This window comes from Scylla paramamosain, chromosome 19, assembly GCF_035594125.1.
Source record: "Scylla paramamosain isolate STU-SP2022 chromosome 19, ASM3559412v1, whole genome shotgun sequence".
Lineage (NCBI taxonomy): Eukaryota > Metazoa > Arthropoda > Malacostraca > Decapoda > Portunidae > Scylla > Scylla paramamosain.
Window position 1 is genome coordinate 1,227,741 of NC_087169.1, and position 19,330 is coordinate 1,247,070.

The window sequence follows — 19,330 nt, forward strand, 5'->3', positions numbered from 1 at the left end:
TTTCTTTCTCTGCATCTATCCATGTATCTATCTATCTATCTTTCTATCTGCATCTGCTTGTCTAATTTCATCCATCTATTTATATATCTGTCTGTTATCTACCTATATAACTTCTCATTTCTCTCTCTCTCTCTCTCTCTCTCTCTCTCTCTCTCTCTCTCTCTCTCTCTCTCTCTCTTTGGTAGGCTTTGTGGTACGTCGTTCGTCTTGCAGTCTGAGAAAGACAGGGTTGTGGAGGTTAGACTGAGGAGGTGAGGCTAAGGAAGGCTGGGAAGGTGAGGCTGGGGAGGCGAAGCTAGGAACAGGAAGTTGGAAAGATGGGGCTGGGGAGGTGAGACTAGGGGAGGTAAGGCTGGGGGGAGGTTGGGTTGGGGTGGGGCTGGTGGGGGTAAAGATAAACCCATGGCAACAAGGTAATTCACTCTCAATTTAATGAGATGAACAGTGATTCTACTAAAGAGTGTTGATTCACCTCAGCTCTCTCATTCTTGGCTCCCCACATGATTCCTCGTATGGATGAGTTGATGAAGCGGAGTGAGTTGATGTGGTGGAGGTGAAGGATGTGGTGATGAGGGAAAGGCAGTTGATGATGGTTATGAAAGTGATGGAGGAACAAACAGCGACAAGGAAGTGGAAAATATCGGAGTGGTAGAAGGTGGAACGCCAGAGGATGTGGTGGTGATCAGAAAGACAACAATGGTTAATGTTTACGATGATTCCTGATTGCAGACTTTACGGTAAACATTAAAGAAACAAGTGTAATATACCGGGGAATGTTGTGACAGCGGCGGGGTGCGTGGTGAGGGAGCAGAGACGCCTAGACAGTAGGCGCACCGCCCACTCTCGCCAACACTCAAGCCTATTTTCGTGTCCCTCAGCCTTACAACCTCCCATTTCGAGCACCATTCCTTTAGATTCATGGCACTGGAAACACTTACATCCTAGATAGTCATATGAAATACAAAAACTGATAACTATGCAAAATTAAGAATGTTAGTTATTAATGGTCTGGCAACTGTGATTCCTCAACCACTTGCTTCCTACTAGCCTAGCGAGGCATGACACACCAGTTTCACCAGCAGTATATGTCCAAATACACTCATTACCAAGTTAACATACCTGCTGACCACTGTGCACAGGCTTTGGGAGAGTTTTGGTTCACCTAAAGCTCAAATAAGCGTTCAAGAAAACACAAGACTCACGCGTACACCACAACAAAGCTGACGCCACTGACCACTGACTGACTGGCTGAAGTGAGCCGCGTAGCTTCTCTTCCTTGTCTCGAAGCCGCTCGGGACTTCGGTGGCACTGTCAAATATAAAACAACACGGTAAGATGTACAGAATGCTTTAAAAATTTCAAAATATGTACGAATAATGCATTTCGGTACAATATTAGTAACATTCTACACTACAACTGCATTTTTTCATAATCTGGCACCTTTTTTTATATCCTTTTCATATTGCAATGGACTCAACTTCTGCAAGGTTAGGGAATTGAGCCTGGAAGACCCGAAGACCCTTCGCAGCATCATATAACTGAACACTGGCCAGTAACACGAAATTCCGAGACCACAGTTCGGATTTGGTGTTCTATAAGTACTTTCCATACGCATTTCACACAGAGAGGACAATAATGGGGGTCTTGAAGAGTGTGTGCATAATGGTGATGCTGCAACCCTCGTCATGCATTACCATTGAAAAAAAAAAAAAAATTAAAGGAGACAAAAATTAATCATCATTGCGCCCTTATGAGAGAACCATTTTATTTCAGCAACCCGCTGTGGTTTTACTAAGTAAACATCAAATTACCTACACTTGGGAAGCTTTACTAAATGTTGTCCCCACTCTGGTGAGCATTGCTTGAACGATGATAGTGTAAACCTTTGGGAAGCTTTATTAAATATTCAGTGCCCATTTATGTGAGTATTGCTTCAAAGATTATAGTGTAAATCTCAGAAAGAAAACAAGCAGACTCTACACCTTGCACAAACGCACACCACAAAAATAAGTAAATAAATAAAATAAATAAACAGATAAATGAATGAATAAATAAATAGATAAACAAAAAGACAAAGAATCTTCACACTCATCCTTCATAACTCTCCAGTGCTTCGTTCCAGTCTCCCGCACTTTCCTCCTCGCGTCGTCTGGCTGAAATGAATGGAGGTGAAGGACGAGAGCTTGTGTCCTGTGGAGCGTGTCTGGTGTGCTCAATTTCCCTGACCTTTAAGCAAGTATTGGACTATTCTGACACTCACACCCGATACTCACCTATTTACGTCCCCCGGGTTATCACGTTACGACCCAGAAAGGCTCCGCTGTGTCTGGTGGCCTCGGATCCTCTACTGACCAGCGCGATGGGGCCACTGAGTGCTGGATGGTTTTGACTCTATACTGTTTAAACTTGCGTTTGTACTACATCCTTGTATCATGGAGCCTAAAGAGGACAAAATTAGCCTCTTATTCTCTCTTCCTTTATTTCAAGACAGGAAAAGTCCGTAATATGCTGCACAAATTTTACAACATATTTTTTAGGCTTGCGTTTGTACTGCAGTCCCTTTTATAATGTAGCCTAAAGGGGACAAAATTAGCCTCTTATTCTCTCTCTTCCACTGTTTCAAGGCAGGAAAAGTCCCTACAATGCTGCATAATTTTTGCAATATATTTTTTTTAGACTTGCAGTCCCTTTAATATCTCTGTAGCCTAAAGAGAAACAAAATTAACATCCTATTTATTTTTTACCCCTTTAATTCTAGACACTTTTCTTATGACTGCCTACTTTTCATACAGATGCTTTTGTACTCCAGTCTCCTGAATAATTCAGCAGCCTAAAAAGGACAAAGGCAATCTATTCTCTCCTTCCGTGTGTGACGAGAACTCCATTCTTAACCAGAAAGGATTGCTCGCTTCAATTGTACACATTTTTTTTTTCTCCATGACTCCTATTTGTAGATTTTTTTGGTATTGCAGTCTTTTGGGTAGTGTAGCACAGAGAGAGAGAGAGAGAGAGAGAGAGAGAGAGAGAGTTACGTCTCCTACCTGGATACTGCCATGAGGTACAGACTGAGTCAAGGCCCGGCGCAGCAGCAAGGTCAGGTGGAGCGGACGCGTTATGACAGAAACTAACTTCACAGCAGAGAAACTACCGTGAGGAGGGATCGAAGTAAACCTTTAGACCACCAGCCCACCGCTGCATTATTTACAGGCAGAGGAGAACAAGTAGCGTCGGGACTGTCACTCTAACTCTCAGGGAGGTTATGCAGACACACGCATGGTCTTTGAAAGACTGAAACAATACAACATTTGAGTTTTCGTCAGCGATTTAAAAATTTGGCGCTACAACATTTCGGACATGTGGCGCCGCTACAAAATTATGAAAAGGCATGACAATTTTGGTTGAGTAAAAAAGCAGTAATACAAAATGTTAAAAATAAATAAAATTGTTAAAATCAACTAAAATTAAGATAACAATTGTGAAAATAATAATTATATATATATATATATATATATATATATATATATATATATATATATATATATATATATATATATATATATATATATATATATATATATATATATATATATATATATATATATATATATATATATATATATATATATATATATATATTGTGTATAAAATCATATAAACGTCAACACGTCCAACTACCTTAATATTCAATATACATAAATCTTTGTTATATATGGAAGGAACAATTATGATGAAAGATAATGATGAAACTTATGACGAAGGAAAAGAAAGAAGAGAAGGAATAACTGTAAATGAAAAGATTAAAACACGAAAATCATATAATAATCTCTGCCGTGGCGACGGCAGAGGAGCAGCGCAAGGGTTTCGACACTCGCTCCTTCTCTGTGATGCTTTTCCTTTCAGGCGTTTGACACTCTTCTACTGGAGCAGGGGTGTGCTGCTGGCGTGGCCCTCTCGCTGCACCTTACACACACACATAGACACACACACTCCTATCCCCCACTGACTGACACCCACACACACGTACACTCAGACTTATTCCTCCCAACACACCCACAGCCCAACACACGCCTAACCCTACCCATCACGCACCAACCTCCATGCATACCTCCTCATCACATTTACCGCCCACTCCCCTTTCTCCCCCAACACCTCATATTTAGTAATGCACAACCCAACACTTCCGGCAAAGTTGGGTGTACAGGCATGTACTACACGCTCACTCGCTCGCTTACACGACGGCGCCCACCAACTTTTGAGGAAAGTATAAAAGGGAAATGGCTATCCGCGAGTTTGCGAGTGTAGTAATTCTTCCAAAGGTAATTCCAAGGGAGGGAACTGCGGGGCTCAGGATATGGCGCACTCCATTGCTCATAATTAAGTTCCTCCAGAGCATGCTGAGAGAGAGAGAGAGAGAGAGAGAGAGAGAGAGAGAGAGAGAGAGAGTTACAGTAGTGGTGGTGGTGGTAGTAGTAGTAGTAGTAGTAGTAGTAGTAGTAATAATAGAAATGGAAATAGTAATAGAAAATTGTCAAGGATATATTTTTCTTCTTGTTCCAGACTAGTAGCTGCATCTTTATCCTGTACCTTGTGAGACCCAGGCCTGTACCTTCATCAAGCCTGATACTACCTGCTTACTGCACTTCTGGGACACTAGAGGCTGTGTTGACGCTGTTGCTGAGGCTTAACTACACGGCCTCATCAAAAACACCACCAAGGGCACAGCCAACCAGTATTCTACCTACCTACCTCCTAAGGCCCTAAGACCTAAGGGCCTTGCATCCAACAACATTCCTGGTCTCCTCCCTCGCATGTAAGTTACAATTCAATGGTTGCTTAACCTCAGCTTGTAAGCCATGTCATTACTAAGTGCGTTTATTTGTGCATGATGTATACTCATTTTTTTTTTTTTACCTATCTAAAATAAATTATGTTGAAGCATGAAGTCATTAGCAAACTAAATTATTAACTAATGGGGACTGACCTGCACTCTTAGTTTGGTTAGTTTGATTGTATACCTATGTTAGATTATGCTGGTTTCGCTAGGTTAGGTTAGTTAGGTCAGGCTAATTCGGTTTGGTTGGTTATGGTGGTTAGTTTCATTAGTTTGTTAGGTTGGTTACCAAGGTTAAGTGGTACTCTGTTACATCCGGCTGGTGGGCACGGGTGCGAGGAAGACTGATGAATGAGTGAAAATGTAGTGCAGTTTGCTCCACGAGTCCACCTAGCACTCGTGGAAAAAAAGTATGTTTCTTAAGTATTGTAATAATCCCTGAATTCCTGAAGGGCAAGTACCGTTAAGTACTACTAATTTTTTAGTAATTACTTTTGTGTCATGGATTCAGAGTTTGCATGTCCTCTCTGTAATCATGTATCAAGGTCAGTGAAAAATTATGTAAATCATTGCCTGTTGCATTCAAATGAATACAGAAGAGTTATCAAATGCCCATTAGGGGGTTGCAAACACTTTCATCATACATAGGGCTAAAGGCTCATATATACTGAGACCATCAAGAATATAGGTCAGAAAGTGTTGAAAAATTGTTGATCTTGTCTCCATTTGAAATTACAGTGTAAAACTCTTTTGTGCCAACAAGTTTGTGATGGAATGAAGGATTTATCAAAGCATTTGAGACAGCACATTGATAATGGCACCAGAATTCAGTGCCCCTTTAATCAGTGCTCCAAAATGTTCTCAAAGACATTTAAATCACACATAAGTAGGCATCAAAGATGTCAAACAGTTAAGGACTTGCCAACTGAAATTATCTACTCATCAAATTCAGACCTTTGTGATGAGTTGTCACCAAGTTTGGAGGTGTCCAGTACAAGAAATGACATTTATAACTTGGATCAGCCTATAATTTTTATGGGTAATGATATGTAACCAAAGGAGGTGTAATACTGCAACCAGGAACACTGTAAATAATAGCAGTTTTCTTATCACTTCACCTTTGAAAGAGTTATTAACTGGTTCCTTTATGCTTGATGAACAGGAATGGGATGTGTGGGTATTTGTTATAAAAATTATGATAGAAAAGTACCTTGTGGTCTATAAAAACTATGTTACCATTATTATTACCTGGTCTTTTGTGGGAGAGACTTTAGGTGGAGGAGGTAAAATATCTAGTGCAGTTCTGCCACAAGCATTGACTGGTGAGGAAGGGGTGAAGATGCTAGAGACAAGTCATGAAATCCTTACCAGAGGTGGCTAGGTTATATTTATTTATTTATTTTTAATACTTTCAGGGGAATCAAGATTTACTACAGCAAGATATATGCTGGCAATTGATGGTGTTGTTGTCACTGAGCATATTGCCACATTTACCACTGGCCTAGCTTTGCTGTTGGCCTCCTATTACTACTTCATTATAATGTACCCCATGGATTCTGCATCAACACCTGAGTTCATTCAAAGGTAATTCATATATATATATATAATATATATATATATATATATATATATATATATATATATATATATATATATATATATATATATATATATATATATATATATATATATATATATATATATATATATATATATATATATATATATATATATATATATATATATATATATATATATATATATATATATATATATATATATATATATATATATATATATATATATATATATATATATATATATATATATATATATATATATATATATATATATATATATATATATATATATATATATATATATATATATATATATATATATATATATATATATATATATATATATATATATATATATATATATATATATATATATATATATATATATATATATATATATATATATATATATATATATATATATATATATATATATATATATATATATATATATATATATATATATATATATATATATATATATATATATATATATATATATGTTATATATATATATATATATATATATATATATATATATATATATATATATATATATATATATATATGTAATGAGTGCAAAACTAGGGCACAGTTAACCTACCTTAATTAGGCTCACCAAGCACTCACCACAAGAACCCACTGATTAATTTAAACCTCCTGCTTAGGTTCACAGAAACCTGGGCCACAATTTAAAAATTTAATGATTGAATACATAATAAAGAAAACACAAATGAGTACATAATAAAGAAAACACAAATAAAATATGAGTGCTTAACACTCTTAGAGGTCACACTGCTGGCACTCCAAAATACCTGATCCCATGAGAAACTGGGTAAATCCACATACAAATAAACAGGAGAAATAAACACTTCACGCACCAACACAAGAAATGTTATATGCCACTGACAGTCCCACCCTAACCAGTACCCCCAGGACCCTCACACCCTATAGGCCCAACCGCACACCGACCCAACGCGCTGAAGGTACGCCACTACCACTTCCCTGAAGTACTGCAGCTCTTCCTCCATGCACGGCGGTACTAACACCATAGCAGCCAGGGACAGCAAGTTCCTCACTGCAGCCTCCTAGTTCACAGTATCTGCTACGGTGCCACTTCACTGACGTCCCACAGCACACTGCCAAGACCAAACTCCTGCCAACCAAGCGTACAAATCACCACCCTATCTCCCAATAATGTCCCCCAATGTACACTGTTTCACCATGAAAGAATACAACAAATCCCAATAACATACCTGCAAATCAAATGGCAAATCCACCACTACTCTGCACCCTGTCTCTCTCTCGCTCGCCTCTCCCGCCAAAATTCCCACAACAACAAACCTCCAGGGCCTTAAGACTCGTTTTGGCGGGACTCGCTGACTAGTCTGTGAGCCTCTCGCAGGCGCGCCCACTTCAACTTCTTACACTCACCCCCCCTGAACTTTGTGCATGCCCTCATGCACAATCCCCACAGCCAACACAAGACGAACCCGTTGCACCCCTTTCAGCAATCCTACTAGACCTCCTGAGTTGAGGGGCCTGAACCCCTTTAACCTGCTCTGAGCCTTCACCACTCTGTTCATCTGGCTCTTCACCAGGCCCTAGGGCATCCTCTCCCTCCTGCTCAACCACTGAGTCCACTTGTTCCTCTGAGTCCAGTTCTGGAAACCCAAAGCGCTTTAACACTTCTGTCATATCTGGCATTTCTACTTCTTCCTCCTCTGTTGGCCCTTCATTACTTGTCCCTGCTGGCACTTCATTACTTGTCCCTGCATGGCCCTCACTGCCATTCCAAGGACGCAAGTTACTGCGATGTAACACCTTACTACAGCCGGACTCACCTTCTGGTCTGACCCTATACACCCCACTCACCCCATCCAACACCTCCTCAACTTCCCACACCTCAGCTGCAAACTTAGGCTGAATCTTCCTCCTACCTAGTACTGCATTGTCCCTTAGCAACACTCTTTGTCCCACCCTCAATGGCTCTGCTTTTCCTTGCTCCTGACGCTTCCACCTATTGGTATTGTGGTAACTCTTGATGTTCAACTTAGCTGCTTTCCAAGCAGCCTCCTGTGTCTCTCTGAGCTTCCTAATCCACATGCTATGGTTAGTAGGCTCACTATCAGTTTCCTCACAGAACCTATCCAAAGGTAAATGGGGCTCCACACCAAACAACAAATAATGGGGTGAAAAACCAGTGACAGCATGGGGTGTGGTATTATAGATGGCAGTGAGGCTTGACAAGTGCCTAGGCCAATGCTCCCGCTGTTCCTGACCAAGGGTAACTAACATCCCATGTAAGGTGCGGTTAAACCTCTCACAGATCCCATTTCCTTGAGGGTGATACGGGGTGGTACGAGACTTGGCTACATGGTAATACTTGCATAGTTCCTGCACTAACTTTCCCTCAAAATTCCTACCCTGGTCACTATGTACCCTTTCTGGGCAACCAAAACGGTGAAAAATCTCCTCCACCAAGATCTTGGCTACTGTGCTTGCCTTTTGGTTTTTAGTAGGAAAGGCCAGGGCAAACTTGCTAAACACATCCGTCACCACCAATACATTTTCCTTGCCATCCCTGGCCGGATCCAGCAAAGTGAAGTCAACAGCCAACACTTCCCAGGGGCGGTTGGCTTCCAACGTACCCAACTTAGTCTTGGCCCGCACACCCTCCTCCTTCCCCATGACACAGACTTTGCACTTTGCCACATACAATTTGATGTCTTCATGTAGTCCTGGCCAAGCAAACCTATCCTTCACTAGTGACGTTGTTCTAGCAACCCCTTGATGACCCCACTGATCATGAGCGGCTTTAAGCACTTCTTGTCTCTGATTCACTGGCAACACCACTTTCCACTTCCTAGAATCTGTCTCCCTTCCACGCCAGTAGATCACCCCATGCCTCATAATGAGGGACCCTCTCACTCTCCACCATTGCCTAAACTCCTCTACTTGTAGCAACTGCCTTAGTTCTGCTGGCCTCAGTCTACCAATCATTTGTCTCCACAACTTCCCTACAACTGGACAAGACTGTTGCATATCCCTAAGCTGCTCCTTACTGGCACCACGCCATACCTGCATCACAGCCACCCCTTTCACCGAGGAGTCAGGACTGGTTTCCCATATCTCCTTCTCTTCCTCCCCTCCCTCAATCAATTCCTGGGGCCTCCTCGACAATCCATCCGCATTACCATTCTCCTTCCCTGGCCGGTATTTCACCTCAAAATCAAACCTTCCCAAGTCACCCAGCCACCTACTCTCCACTGCCCCAAGCTTGGCAGAGTTCAAATGTGCCAATGGATTATTATCCGTCAGCACTATAAAATGTCCACCCACCAGATAGTGCTTAAACTGCTCTGTCACAGCCCACTTCAGAGCCAACAGCTCCAACTTCCTAGAGCTGTAATTGCTCATGTTCCGCTCTGACTTTCTGAGACCTCTACTTGCAAAAGCCACCGGATGCAACCTCCCATCATGCTCCTGAGATAAAACTGCTCCCAGTCCTTCAAAGCTAGCATCTGTCTCCACCACAAACTGCTTGCTGTAATCTGCACTTTTCAACACTGGAGCCTGACTTAACTTCTCTTTCAACAAGGCAAATGCTCTGGCCTCATCCTTCCCCCAATAATCACTCACTGCTGCCTTAGAATCTCCACTCATCAAAGCATGCAACGGAGCAGCCACCTTCGCAAAATTTTTCACAAACCTTCTGTAAAAGGAGCAGAATGCGACAAATGCCCTGACCTCCCTAACAGTGCGCGGAACTGGCCACTCCTGTACAGCCCGTATTTTCTCTGGGTCTGTATTAATTCCCTCCTTAGAAATGATAAATCCAAGGTACCTAACCTGGGGCTTTAGTATGTGGCATTTGGAAGGTTTCAACTTCAGCCCATGTTTCCTCAAAAGCTTCAACATTCCCTCCAGTCTATCCAGATGCTCATCCACACTCCGAGCAAACACCAACAAATCATCCAGATACACCAAAAGAGTCACAAAAACCTGATCGCTAAACACATACTCCATAAACCTTTGGAATGTTGCTGGGCTATTGGATAACCCCATAGGACAGCGCACATATTGATAATGGCCAAATGGTGTTACAAAAGCAGTCTTGGGCCGGTCTTCTGCCCGCACCAGAATCTGATGATAACCTGCAGCTAAATCAAAAGAAGAAAAATACTGTGCCCCGGCTAATGCATCTAGTGTGTCTTGTACCCTTGGTAATGGGAAGGCATCTTTCACTGTCACCTCGTTCAGCCTTCGATAATCAACACAAAGTCGCAGCGAACCATCTTTCTTCCTCACCATCACTATTGGGGCTGCATATGGGCTCACACTCTCCTCTATCACTCCCTGTTCCAACAGTCCCTTTACATGAGCTTTAACCTCAGTGATACATGGGGGAGGAATATGTCTGTATGGAAGGCGAATGGGCACTGCACTATTGAGGTGAATTTCATGCTCCACTCCAGTAGCACATCCCAAATCCTGCTCGTTTTCAGCAAACACATCTCCGTACTCATGGATCAATCCATCCAGTCTCTCCAACTGTGCTGAATCAAGCTGACTCTCATCCACCTGCACCCCTAGTCTGTCCCTGAACTCCTTAACCACTGAAGGAGGTGCAGTCTGAGCTACTGTGTGTGTGTGAGCTCTTCCCACAGTAACCTCCCTTCCATGAGAGACTTTGGCTACCTTCCACTGTGGCCTGAATTGCACATCTGCTTGTCCCAGGTTACCCACTGACAGCCATCCTTCACCCTTAACCACTCTGGTATAACTGGGAAATATACACAAACCTTCAGGCACCCAGTAGCCCTCACCAGGCACTAAGGGCTCCAACACCACACTATCTACATCTACTTCCTGTAAACTTTCCACAAACACTCTCATTATTCTTCTGGTACCAGCCGGGATTACTAAATCCTGTTGCTGCTGAATTACAGCAAACCCCAGAGGCTGTTGTGTCACCCTCAAATTTGCCTCAATGGCACGGACACACCTGCCCCACTTCTCAGTTAGCCCCAGGTGCACAGCTCCCTTCAACACATTCATCCCAAACAACACTGGCAATGTAGTGCCCTGCACCACACCACTCTCCCCACTACCACCTTTCACAAAAAGTCCACAGTCTTTAACACTTTTTCCCTCAATTTCCACATTCACCTTCACATAACCCAAACAGGGAATTTCCCTCCCATTTGCATCTGTAATCCGAATGTCCATCCCATAGATCACAGCTTGCTTGGGGAGGAGGTGCTGTTTGTACCATTCCTCTGTCACCAGACTGACCTCAGCACCAGAATCAGCCATAGCACTTACAGGTATACCATTCACCAACGCATCTATCCTCAGAGTCTTTCCAAACAACTTAACTTTCCCTCTTTTTACATCATTCCGTTCCTCGGTCACATTAGTCACACTCCTTATCTGAGCTGTAGTGGGGGCCCTGTCGTCAGGCCTTGAGAGCTGGCCCCTTGTTCTCAAGGACTCCCATTTTCCCGCTGTCTTGGACACCAACTCCTTGAACCGTTCACACTGATATCCCAAGTGTCCATGTTGTCCACACAAGGAGCAAGATGGTGAAGAAAGGGTACTCCTCACAACTCTCTCTGGCTTTTTCCCACTCACTAACTCTGCTTCTTCCTTCACAATCCGCTCAGCCTCACTCACTTGGTCTGCTGCTCGCTGAACCATGTCCTCCCACTTCACAGGCTGGTGCTTTTCCCACCATTTTCCCAACTTCACTCCTACTTTTCTGTCTCTCAAATTCCTACAGAACCATGTAGTTAGCAGCCATTGCCGTTCTTTATCTCCCTTGTCTCTCACTTTGTACATTTTATCCACAATAACACCCAGCGAATCAGCAAATTCCCACACTCCTTCACCCGGCTGTTGAACCCGAGCATGCAGCTGTTTTTCTAAGTCTGTATAATTCAGTTCTGGTCCAAAAGCAGACCTCAAACAATCAAAAAGGTCAGACACAGTCTTCACAGTACTGTTGCGGACCCTTCGACGGGCTGGGCCTTCCAAGAACCCACACAGGTATGACACTCCCTCAGAGCCCTGTAATCCCAGCTGCTTTATTTTCTCTGTGGCATCCTCTACCCAGTCATCCAACTCACTGGCCCTCCGTACCCTTCCAGAGAATTTTCCAATAGTGGGCACAGGACGTGACCACACCATGTTTTGCATGTGCCCCATTTGGTCAAACTTATTACACAGTTGTGCCACTGCTTGGGATAACTGAGCATTGCTACTGATTAATTTATCAACTACCTCTGGGGTCACTTCCACCTCCCTGCTCTCCTCCTTGCACTCAACTTTAACCCCAGCTACACCTTGGCCATCAACATCACCCAAACACAACAAATCCTCCATTGTGCAGGAGTAGTGCCACACTAACACTTAAGTGGATTTTGCCAAAAGCACTGGACCCAAGCAGGAGTTTGAAACAATTTCCCCAAAAGGGCATAGAACTACGCTCTGCTACCAATTGTAATGAGTGCAAAACTAGGGCACAGTTAACCTACCTTAATTAGGCTCACCAAGCACTCACCACAAGAACCCACTGATTAATTTAAACCTCCTGCTTAGGTTCACAGAAACCTGGGCCACAATTTAAAAATTTAATGATTGAATACATAATAAAGAAAACACAAATGAGTACATAATAAAGAAAACAAATAAAATATGAGTGCTTAACACTCTTAGAGGTCACACTGCTGGCACTCCAAAATACCTGATCCCATGAGAAACTGGGTAAATCCACATACAAATAAACAGGAGAAATAAACACTTCACGCACCAACACAAGAAATGTTATATGCCACTGACAGTCCCACCCTAACCAGTACCCCCAGGACCCTCACACCCTATAGGCCCAACCGCACACCGACCCAACGCGCTGAAGGTACGCCACTACCACTACCCTGAAGTACTGCAGCTCTTCCTCCATGCACGGCGGTACTAACACCATAGCAGCCAGGGACAGCAAGTTCCTCACTGCAGCCTCCTAGTTCACAGTATCTGCTACGGTGCCACCTCACTGACGTCCCACAGCACACTGCCAAGACCAAACTCCTGCCAACCAAGCGTACAAATCACCACCCTATCTCCCAATAATGTCCCCCAATGTACACTGTTTCACCATGAAAGAATACAACAAATCCCAATAACATACCTGCAAATCAAATGGCAAATCCACCACTACTCTGCACCCTGTCTCTCTCTCGCTCGCCTCTCCCGCCAAAATTCCCACAACAACAAACCTCCAGGGCCTTAAGACTCGTTTTGGCGGGACTCGCTGACTAGTCTGTGAGCCTCTCGCAGGCGCGCCCACTTCAACTTCTTACATATATGTTATATATATATATATATATATATATATGTTATATATATATATATATATATATATATATATATATATATATATATATATATATATATATATATATATATATATATATATATATATATATATATATATATATATGTATATATATATATATATATATATATATATATATATATATATATATATATATATATATATATATATATATATATATATATATATATATATATATATATATATATATATATATATATATATATATATATATATATATATATATATATATATATATATATATATATATATATATATATATATATATATATATATATATATATATATATATATATATATATATATATATATATATATATATATATATATATATATATATATATATATATATATATATATATATATATATATATATATATATATATATATATATATATATATATATATATATATATATATATATATATATATATATATATATATATATATATATATATATATATATATATATATATATGGATAAATCTGTCCAGAACACCTTCAGTATTAACAGTCAAAGACATATTGCTTTTCTTATACTAAAATTATTAAGCTGAGATTCATGTAACTCTGTGGTATGTAGTAACAGCTTGCAGATTAGAATTGCAGTTTTTAAGGATATGGACAAAATTTACATTATTTACAATGTGTACACAATAGTACATTACCCTTCTTCACTACAGATGTTTTGTTGGCATCAATCCCGAATGGCAGAGCAAGATAGAAGTAAAAAAGAACATTGCAAAAGGCATTCTGAAGTCCATCCGAAGGTCCTGTCCCTGATTAATGCTATTGCTGATGTAGACTGGAGGAGCTAAATCCCACAAGATAATGTTTATTACTTATGAAAACATTGTTTTATCATTATGGAGATTAATCATTATTATTTTCTTTTAAGAAATCTTGGAACACTTATATTGGATCATTATGAAGATTAATCATTATAATTTTTTTAAGAAATCTTGGAACACTTATATTGGATCATTATGGAGATTAATCATTATTATTTTCTTTTAAGAAATCTTGGAACACTTATATTGGGTTTTTGTTGAGTGAAAAATAAGCTTCCAGGAAGTCACATGTATTAGTGTCTTATTTACCATTTCATTTTACCTCACAAAAATTAATTTGCTTTATTACTCATTTTATTAGCGATGCTATGAGTGTGCTATGACAGTTAGATTGCTTCAATGTGCTTGTGCCTGAAGAAAGGGGCTGGTCATCCCTATCTGGAAACTTAGTGGGCCATCATTTATTTTATTTATTTATTACCATTGACTTCTGTAGAACTAAACAATTTGCCCTGTAGTATATACCTTACTGTTTATATAAAGTACTTGTATTGTGTGTTCAAGACTGAAGACAACAATGTAACTTTTGTATCATGTTTTCATTATCTTAATTATTGCAGATGCTGTCAGCCACTACAATTGTGATACTCAAGTGGATGAAACTTCTCTTCCATTCTTGCTGATGTACTTAAATAATTTTTTTTTCTTAATGATGTGTCAATGATTATAATGGTGATGCTGTAAAGGTGATGTACTTAAATGCCTAGGTTCATTATTTATTTTTTTCTGGAATGCTCTTTTTAATGGTATAATGATGATTATAATGGTGATGATGATGATGTCAAGTTTTCTCCATGCAAGTATAATGATGATTATAATGGTGGTGATGATGATGATGATGATAAAGGTTTTCTCCATGATTGGTGTTGCATAGTTAAATACCTAGGTTCATATTTTTTTTCTGGAATGCTCTTTTTTATTGGTGTATGCAGTGATTATAATGGTGATGATGATGTTGATGATGTAAAGTTCTTTCCACGCTGGTTTATGTATAGTTAAATGCCTAGGTTCTTTATGATTTTTTTTTCATTTCTGGAATTGTCTTTTAATGAAGTGTAATGATGATGATGATAATGTAAAGTTCTCTACATGCTTGCTGATGCAGTGAAATGCTTAGATTTATTATTACTTTTATATATTTATTTATCATTTTTTAGGAATGCTCTGATGAAGAGTCAAGTAATTGATTAAATTGTATAGTGTGGTTTAGTAGAAATATTTTTGCAAGTTTATCTAATGTATTTTTAGTTTTAAAAATGTGCTCAGGTAATTTCTCCTTTTACCTCATTTTGATTTTGAAGCCTCTTATCTAGTTCATCTTTTACATGAGAACATGAGGAAAATGTAGGCTGTCCATGCCCTAACCTGACGTGCTGTTGGACACATTATTTGTGTTGAATAAAATCTTTCAGCTATGAATTTTCTCATGTTTATAACTTTTCCATGGGCAGTAGGACAACATTCAGGTTCCAGTGTTTCTTATTACTGATGCAGTACTTTCTCTAAAAGGATGACTTTTTTTTCTTTCTTTCTCAGCTTGGTTATCAAATTCCTTGCACATTTCAGTCCTTGCATTCCTTCTGTGCTTCTCTCATAAACACATACAGTTTAAATAATACCTTGCTTATTTTTCCAAAAATGTTTCAGATACAGGAAACAGTTAATTTATTTTCATATACTTTGGTTCAGGTGAAGTGATTTCCCACAGAGGTAATGAAATATTTTTGTACTTTTGATAGATATGTGATATACTCAAGATCTGTTCGTATAGAAAGGAATATTTAATATTCATAAAAAAGTCCTCAAAGTGCCCTAGTAAATATAAGTTCTACTGAGTCAACTGGGATTTTAGTATTTATTTAGCTATATTGTTATTAAATGTAAAAAATCTCATGAGTGCAGAATAGTCACATTTCTGCAGTACGCCAATTGCTCCATTATCCAGACTGTCAGTATCCAGACTCGTCATTATCCAGACAAGTGTCTGATTGGCTATCGTGACAGTAAGAGTTGCTCTCTGGAGGGTAAGGGTAACTATTCAGACAGTACGTCATTATCCAGGTGTGTTACAGTCATGTGCACCCCTATCCAGATGTTGCAGTCTCCGGATGGGCCTCTGGTTAATAACTAGGATGGATATTGGAGAGATTACAGCATTTTACTGTTGTAATTAAAACATTGCTGTTGATTCAGCATATATATAATCTCAGTATATCAAATTTGCTCTTTGATATACTATCAAACACTGGTTTCTTCTGATACCTGCTCTTTTCTACATACAGCGAACTTTTCAGTTTGTCATAAAAAAAGTTTGTGTATACCAGTTGCCCATTGCTCTCAGTGTGCTTTTTGTTTACATGCTGACCATCTGGAGGAAATAATATACTCCTACCTGGCTGCCAGTCAATCGACCTTTTGAACTGTTGCTCTTTGTATACTGAATACAGTTTATGTGCATGGTTCGGTTGGCCAGCAGGCATTCGGGCGTGTGATCAGCTGGCAATTGTAAACAGTAATGTGTAGTGAGAGCAGCAGCATTGCAACGGCCACCATTTGTATCTAAAGTCATAATTTGATATGTATGTACTGTGTTGTCTTAATTGCATATACAATAGTACACATACACAGGTATGCAAACTTTCTTCTGATATACAGAGAAAGTTTGGCATGTACAATAAAAGATCAGATGCCAACGAGTCTTTAGATGTATCTTTTTTTTTTTTTATCAACCCAGACTTTCCAAATTAGTTTGATATATGAAGGATCTATGTGCTGTACTGCTACCATGAAGTGTACACAATATGGATATTAACTAGACATTTCTTAAGAAATTGATACAGTTAAGTTGTTCACAAGTTCCTGTAAACTACAAATACTGTTTGCCAGTACTGTTCCTGTAAGACACAATACAATAACATTGAGAAATAGATTTTCCCCTTTTTCTTTAGCAAGTAATTTCTGTAAATGGTATACAGAAAAATCCTGTCATAATTTACAAGGAAAAAAAATACAGAAACCTTTAAAATTTACAGAAAATCGGATTTATATGGAAATTCTTGTTTACAGATACCTAAATTTTACAGAAAAAGTTTGGCAGCCTGGTTGCCAGTGAATTTTCTGTAAAATTTACAGATTATTTTTTACAGTGTAGGACAAGAAGTTTAGAGGATCATTGATGAATAATTAGAAGACAGGACAGAACCCTAAGGAACACCACTGTTAATAGATTTAGGAGAACAGTGACCGTCTACCACAGCAGCAATAGAACGGTCAGAAAGAAAACATAAGAAGTTACAGACAAAAGGAAAGAAGCCGTAGGAAGGTAATTTGGACATCAAAGCTTTGTGCCTGACTCTATCAAAAGCTTTTGATATGTTCAAGACAACAGCAAAAGTTTCACCAAAATCTTTAAAAGAGGATGACCAAGACTCAGTAAGAAAAGCTAGATCACCAGTAGAGCGGCCTTGACGGAACCCATACTGGCAATCAGATAGAAGGTTGTGAAGTGATAGATGTTTAAGAATCTTCCTGTTGAGGGTATATTAAAAAAAAAACCTTAGATAGGCAGGAAATCAAAGCAATAGGATGGTAGTTTGAGGAATTAGAACGGTCACCCTTTTTAGGAACAGGCTGAATGTAGGCAAACTTCCAGCAAGAAGGAAAGGTAGATGTTGACAGAGTTAAAAGAGTTTGACTAGGTAAGGTACAAGCACGGAGGCACAGTTTCGGCGAACAATAGGAGGGACCCCATCAGGTCCATAAGTCTTCCGAGGGTTTAGGCCAGCGAGGGCATGGAAAACATCATTGCAAAGAATTTTATAAGGTAGCATGAAGTAGCCAGAGGGTAGAGGAGAGAGAGGAACAAGTCCTGAATCATCCAAGGTAGAGTTTTTAGCAATGGTTCGAGTGAAGAGTTCAGCTTTAGAAATAGATGTGATAGCAGTGGTGCCATCTGGATGAAATAAAGGAGGGAAAGAAAAAAGAAGCAAAGTTATTGGAGATGTTTTCGGCTAGATGCCAGAAGTCATGAGGGGAGTTAGATCTTGAAAGATTTTGACACTTTCTTTTAATGAAGGAGTTTTTGGCTAGTTGGAGAACAGACTTGGCTTGGTTCCGGGCAGAAATATAAAGCACATGAGATTTTGGTGATGGAAGGCTTAAGTACCCTTTGTGGGCCACCTTTCTATCATCTATAGCACAAGAAGGTTAAGGTCGAGAAAAAGAGTGAGGAATGAATGCCTCCATGCCAGACACTATCACCTCTGTTATGCGCTTAGCACGCAAAGACGGATCTCTGACACGGAAGCAGTAGTCATTCCAAGGAAAATCAGCAAAATACCTCCTCAGGCCCCCCCAATCTAGCAGAGGCAAAATGCCAGAGGCACCTCCGTTTAGGGGGATCCTGAGGAGGGACTGGAGCGATAGGATAAGATACAGATATGAGACTGTGATCGGAGAAGCCCAGCGGAGAAGAAAGGGTGACAGCATAAGCAGAAGGATTAGAGGACAGGAAAAGGTCAAGAATGTTGAGCGTATCTCCAAGACAGTCAGGAATACGAGTAGGGTGTTGCACCAATTGCTCTAGGTCGTGGAGGATAGCAAAGTTGAACGCTAGTTCACCAGGATAGTCAGAGAAGGGAGAAGAAAGCCA

At 39.8% G+C, this 19,330-nt stretch overlaps 1 protein-coding gene and 1 long non-coding RNA gene across 7 annotated transcripts in view; one reads left to right on the forward strand and one right to left on the reverse strand.

Annotated features, from left to right (window-relative positions):
* LOC135109543 (uncharacterized) overlaps positions 1-19,330 on the reverse strand; it is a 50,685-nt gene that overhangs the window by 24,779 nt on the left and 6,576 nt on the right. For all 5 annotated transcript variants that reach the window (XM_064020938.1, XM_064020935.1, XM_064020936.1 and 2 more), the window contains one exon: positions 1,235-1,308. The gene's annotated coding sequence lies outside the window, so the exon portion shown is untranslated. The remainder of the gene's footprint in view (positions 1-1,234; positions 1,309-19,330) is intronic.
* Positions 4,557-17,378, forward strand: LOC135110028 (uncharacterized). Of its 2 annotated transcripts, none has more exons than XR_010273043.1 (3): positions 4,557-4,810; positions 6,247-6,415; positions 15,240-17,378. It is a non-coding gene; the product is annotated as an uncharacterized LOC135110028 (long non-coding RNA). The 2 variants fall into 2 exon arrangements; XR_010273044.1 differs by lacking the exon at positions 15,240-17,378 and adding an exon at positions 14,512-15,233.